The 6,169-nt window shown below is 42.7% G+C and overlaps 1 pseudogene; it reads right to left on the bottom strand.

Annotated features, from left to right (window-relative positions):
* Window positions 1–630: 630 nt before the first annotated feature.
* On the bottom strand, window positions 631–2,216 carry LOC116474910 (mitochondrial-processing peptidase subunit alpha-like; annotated as a pseudogene).
* Between the last annotated feature and the right edge of the window lie 3,953 nt (window positions 2,217–6,169).

The following is a 6,169-nucleotide window of genomic DNA, read 5'->3' as shown; positions in this document are numbered from 1 at the left end:
GACAGAGAGAGTAGAATGATGGTTACCAAAGGCTGGGAAGGGTAGCGCTGGGGCAAAGGAGGTACAGACAGTTAATGGGTGCAAAAATAATAGAAACATTGAATAATACCTTTTTTTTTTTTTTTAGAAAGATGCCAGCTCTTTATTACCAAGGAAGCGGGCGTGCACACGCGTGGACCGCGCTCCTCGGAGCAGACCAGGCCCTTGCCTTCTCCCGTTTGTCAGAGGTGAATCCTGGTACCTGACACAGGAACGTGGTGGCCTCTGGGGAGGCTCTGATAGTTTGGCCTCTGCTGCTTCCCGGCTCAGGGCTTGCCCCTCTCAAGACACCATGTGCCTTGAGAGCCCCTGAGGAGGCGGAGCGCTGACCCAGCCTCCTCATGGCACGCTGCCCTCCAGCGCTCGGCACTTCGCCGGCTTCCTGGCTTGCCGTGGTCAGAGTCAGTATTTACTCCACTGATTGGCACATTCAGGTTCTGAAGGAATGCAAACTGCGTGGGTGCTCTGGAGACATTGTTTGCACTGTTTATACAACCAGACAGCGTTTTAGACTAAATTCGTGTCCAAACTAACACGCACGGGAACAGGCGCCAGAGGCAGCTCCTGGGTCCATCAGGCCAGGGAGCGGCTCTACCGGAAGAGCCGGTAAGTCCTGAGCAGGCGCCGGTCCTTGCTCCACAGGGCGGTCTGGATGTGCTCGTAAGTGGGCAGGTCCGTCAAGTTGCCCAGGGCGGCCAGTGCCGGCTTCCCCTGGAGTATCTTAGAAGCAACTCTCTTCACGTCTTCCGGATTCTCGTTGCGGATGAACGTGCACAGCTCCTGCGGCAGCTTTCTGGAGCGAGTGGCCAGCACCTGCCTCCCCACATCCTCGAAGATCACAGGCCTGGACTCCAGGTTCATCATGAGCATGGACGTCAGCTGCGTCCTGGCTCGCTCCAGCTCCACCGCGTCCACGGTTCCGCCCATTAAGATAAACTCCTTTGTGATGATTTCTACCATTTCTAGAACCTCTCTCGGGTCGGCACTGGCAAGGATGCACAGGAGGCCAGTGTCCTCGTAGCTGAAGTAGTAGGAGGTCGCGTTATATATCCATTGGTGCCTGCTGAGCACATCGAGGTAGAGCCTGAAAAACATGCCCTTGCCGGGCCGCCAGCCAGAAGGAGCCGCCTCCGCCCATCATCATGTTCAACAAAGCGAAGGGGATGAAGTCCTCCTCCAGGAAGGAGCAGCTCTCCAGTCCGATCCGCCATTGGGGATGGGGGTCTGACCCAGGCTGACGTCTCTTTCTAGCTTGGCAATACCCCCAGTGTACTGGCCACGGATCTGTCAACATCCACGGCCTCCGCGCTCCCCCAGGCCGCCTGGACCCCCAGGAGGTACTTCCGGGCACATTCCACCAGGTGCTCGTGCTCCACACTCCCGCCAGCCAGTACCATGCGGTCCGGGGTGTAGTAGTTCCGCAGGTAGGAATGCAGCACTTCCCGATTGATCTTTGCTATGTTTTCTGTGGGGCAGAAACGGCGGAGGCCAACTGTGGTGCCTGTTGAGCACGTTGAGGTGGAGCCTGTAAGCCGCTTCATGAATCATCTCGGTGAGGAGTGGCTCTGGGTCAGGCTGTATGTTCAGGTCCTCCAGCTCAAACTGGACCGCCATCCGCATCATCTCGACTTCTTCATCTGTTAGCCGGGGCTGCAGAACCACATCAGCCAGTAAGCCGAACACCGTGTCCAGGCCTTTACTATCAGCAGACACAGCATACATGGTGGTGTCACTTGATGTCTGGCAGTCACAAATACCTCCATGCTTTTTCCAACGTAAGCAGAATTTCATCTTTGCTGTCCAGTCGAGCAGTAGAAGAAAATGCCAATTTTTCCAAAAAGTGAGCAATTCCACTAAGGTATGTTGCTTCATATCTTGATCCTGAATTAATAAGAATTCCTACAATACAAAACTGTCCAAACTTATTTTGAGAGGCCACGCGAAACCCATTATCCAATGTGGTTTGAAACTTTGGATTCAAACTTTTCCTGTCCATCAACTGTAGCAAAAACATGCTTGGGTACTCCTGGTAAGGGAGAAGAGAGGGGGATGTTGGGATAGGTGCCACTGCTACTAAACCGTCTGTACGCAGGAGGTTCAAACCTCAGCCGCTAGCGGCCCCAAGAACCTCAGCCCCTCAGCGACCGCGTAGCAGCCAGCACCATAGCCGCCATCTTGAGTCTCTGCCCATTGCTTCTGTCCGAGACCTACTTTTTGATAGCAAAACAGAGTTACTACAGTCAATAATAACTTAATTTTACGTTTTAAAATAACTAAAAGGGTATGATAGGATTGTTTGTATCACAAAGGATAAATCTTTGAGGGGGATGGATGCCCCATTCTCCATGATGTGATTATTATGCATTGCACGTCTGTATTCAAATGTCCCATGTACCCCGTAAATATATGCACTTACTATGTACCACAAAAGTTAAAAATTAAAAAAAAACTAAAATTATAAAATAAAAAATACTGTAAGGAAACAACGATTATAAAGATCTCAGGCTACAGAAACCCAGATTTGTCTTTATGTTGTTTTAATAAACCGCCCGCTGCATGCATGCTTCGGTTATCCTGGATAAAAATATCAGAGTAGTCTTAGGCACATAAAGAAGGTAATATGAGCCTATTGGTGACTGTTAATTTAAAACAATGATTGCAGTATCATATAACCATAGAACCTGATGATTTTAAAAATACGATTGCAGAAATTCAGTAGTAAACTATGAAACCAAATCCACAGCTATTTTTTTTAACAGATAAAAGCTGTATTACTCGGGTGGAGTACCCTATAGAAATTAGCTTGGCTGAAGGACTGCGTGAGAATCTATGTTTGGCTGAGAATAACCTTGGATTATATCCTATGTACAAGCTAACTTGTTTAGTCATGGATGCTGGCAAAAGATAAGAGGGTTGGGTCAGAATCAAAGGAACTTCTCACTCTCATGACATAGCAGGCGGTTTAAGCTTTATACTTCCTTTGGAGTGCTCTGTTTATCTCCAAGCACCACTAACATAATTAGAATGGCCCAATGCAGGGAATTTGTGTTATACAGTCAACGAAACCTGAATCTGAGAAACCTCAACTTTGCCCGAGAGAGAGACATTGTCCTTACTATTCTCAACAACAGACAAACCTGCCTCTCCTCCAAATGGAAATACAATCTTTATTATGTTTCAGGGATGTTTGCTATACAAATATCTTTGAAAAGATAGTCTGGAACGAAAGCTGTCAATGCTTCTGCTCAGAAAACATATGGAAACCCAAGATTCATAAAGAGTTGTCTCCAACAGGTAAGCTAAGAAAAATTCATGCAGGTCCTTCAAGGGTTTTGAAGGTTAGGCCTAATTAATAATCTATAACAATTTAAGATTTTAAGCTGATTTTATTTGACATAAAAAGGGGGAAGAATGTTTTATTTTAGCATTATGCTAACAGAAAGACCAGTTAAAAAATAAAGAATGGGAAATGTTAGGGTCTGTACTTAAATGATATCAGTAAGAATTAGTTTATTGGAAAATTCAATGGAAACTGTGCAGTATTACTAATGGGACCTAATAACACTATAGGAAATAAAAGATAAGGAATATTTTTAAGTGACATCATCCCTACATATAAAATTTAATATGTGAAAAAGGTGCATCTTAAATTAATTAACAAAAAAGTATATTTTCCATGGGTGTCCAATCTTTTGGCCTCCCTGGGCCACACTGGAAGAAGAAGAATTGTCTTGGGCCACACATAAAATACACTAATAGTAGCTGATGAGCTAAAAAAAATCACACAAAAATCTCGTAATGTTTTAAGAAAGTTTATGAATTTGTGTTGGGCCGCGTTCAAAGCTGTCCTGGGCCACATGCAGCCTATGGGCTGCGGTTAGACAAGCTTGTTTTAAAAGATATTAGAGCAATTGGTTAGTCATTTGGGGAAAAAATAACTTAGACTTTCACCCTTTAACACTTTCCAACCACATGTAGATAATTTTAAATATTACTGAGTTTTTAAATTTAAAAATGTATAAAATGGATGTATTAGAAGAAAATATCATTGTGGGTGTATAGATGTGTGTAGAGGAAATTAACGTGAAGACATTATAGCTATTTCTCCATAATATTATAGATAAATAACCAAGCCATAAAAACAAATATTTGTGTCATTGTGAGAAAAATCTTCCTAAATACACAAATAAATATGGAATTCATAAAGGCAAGTACCTTATAACACTTGCTTTTATTTACACTGTCACTTTTACACTAGTTTTGCATGTTACTCTAATTGAGATACATTTTCAACACCACTAAATATTATTAGTTTTATTTTATGCAGTGAAAAATAATTTGTATTTACTCATAGATTTATCTTTTCCAGGACTCTCCATCCTTTCCTGAATTTTCTTTTTTTTTTTATTATTATACTTTAAGTTTTAGGGTACATGTGCACAATGTGCAGGTTTGTTACATATGTATCCATGTGCCATGTTGGTTTACTGCACCCATTAACTCGTCATTTAGTATTAGGTATATCTCCTAATGTTGTCCCTCCTTCCTCCCCCCACCCCACAACAGTCTCCAGAGTGTGATGTTCCCCTTCCTGTGTCCATGAGTTCTCATTGTTCAATTCCCACCTATGAGTGAGAACATGCGGTGTTTGGTTTTTTGTCCTTGCGATAGTTTACTGAGAATGATGTTTTCCAGTTTCATCCATGTCCCTACAAAGGACATGAACTCATCATTTTTTATGGCTGCATAGTATTCCGTGGTGTATATGTGCCACATTTTCTTAATCCAGTCTATCGTTGTTGGACATTTGGGTTGGTTCCAAGTCTTTGCTATTGTGAATAGTGCCGCAATAAACATACATGTGCATGTGTCTTTATAGCAGCATGATTTATAGTCCTTTGGGTATATACCCAGTAATAGGATGGCTGGGTCAAATGGTATTTCTAGTTCTAGTTCCCTGAGGAATCACCACACTGACTTCCACAATGGCTGAACTAGTTTACAGTCCCACCAACAGTGTAAAAGTGTTCCTATTTCTCCACATCCTCTCCAGCACCTGTTTTTTCCTAACTTCTTAATGATAGCCATTCTAACTGGTGTGAGATGGTATCTCATTGTGGTTTTGATTTGCATTTCTCTGATGGCCAGTGATGATGAGCATTTTTTCTTGTGTTTTTTGGCTGCATAAATGTCTTCTTTTAAGAAGTGTCTGTTCAAGTCCTTTGCCCACTTTTTGATGGGGCTGTTTGTTTTTTTCTTGTAAATTTGTTTGAGTTCATTGTAGATTCTGGAGATTAGCCCTTTGTCAGATGAGTAGGTTGCAAAAATTTTCTCCCATTCTGTAGGTTGCCTGTTCACTCTGATGGTAGTTTCTTTTGCTGTGCAGAAGCTCTTTAGCTTAATTAGATCCCATTTGTCAATTTTGGCTTTTGTTGCCATTGCTTTTGGTGTTTTAGACATGAAGTCCTTGCCCATGCCTATGTCCTGAATGGTATTGCCTAGGTTTTCTTCTAGAGTTTTTATGGTATTAGGTCTAACATGTAAGTCTTTAATCCATCTTGAATTAATTTTTGTATAAGGTGTAAGGAAGGGATCCAGTTTCAGCTTTCTATATATGGCTAGCCAGTTTTCCCAGCACCATTTATTGAATAGGGAATCCTTTCCCCATTTCTTGTTTTTGTCAGGTTTGTCAAAGCTCAGATAGCTGTAGATATGCGGCATTATTTCTGAGGGCTCTGTTCTGTTCCATTGATCTATGTCTCTGTTGTGGTACCAGTACCATGCTGTTTTGGTTACTGTAGCCTTGTAGTATACTTTGAAGTCAGGTAGCCTGATGCCTCCAGCTTTGTTCTTTTGGCTTAGGATTGACTTGGTGACAGGGGCTCTTTTTTGGTTCCATATGAACTTTAAAGTAGTTTTTTCCAATTCTGTGAAGAAAGTCATTGGTAGCTTGATGGGGATGGCAGTAAATGTATAAATTACGTTGGGCAGTATGGCCATTTTCATGATATTGATTCTTCCAACCCATGAGCATGAAATGTTCTTCCATTTGTTTATATCCTCTTTTATTTCATTGAGCAGTGGTTTGTAGTTCTCCTTGAAGAGGTCCTTCACATCCCTTGTAAGCTGG

This window comes from Hylobates moloch, unplaced genomic scaffold, assembly GCF_009828535.3.
Source record: "Hylobates moloch isolate HMO894 unplaced genomic scaffold, HMol_V3 SCAFFOLD_2, whole genome shotgun sequence".
NCBI lineage: Eukaryota > Metazoa > Chordata > Mammalia > Primates > Hylobatidae > Hylobates > Hylobates moloch.
Note: the sequence above shows the minus strand (reverse complement) of the source record. Positions and strands in the feature narration are given on the sequence as shown.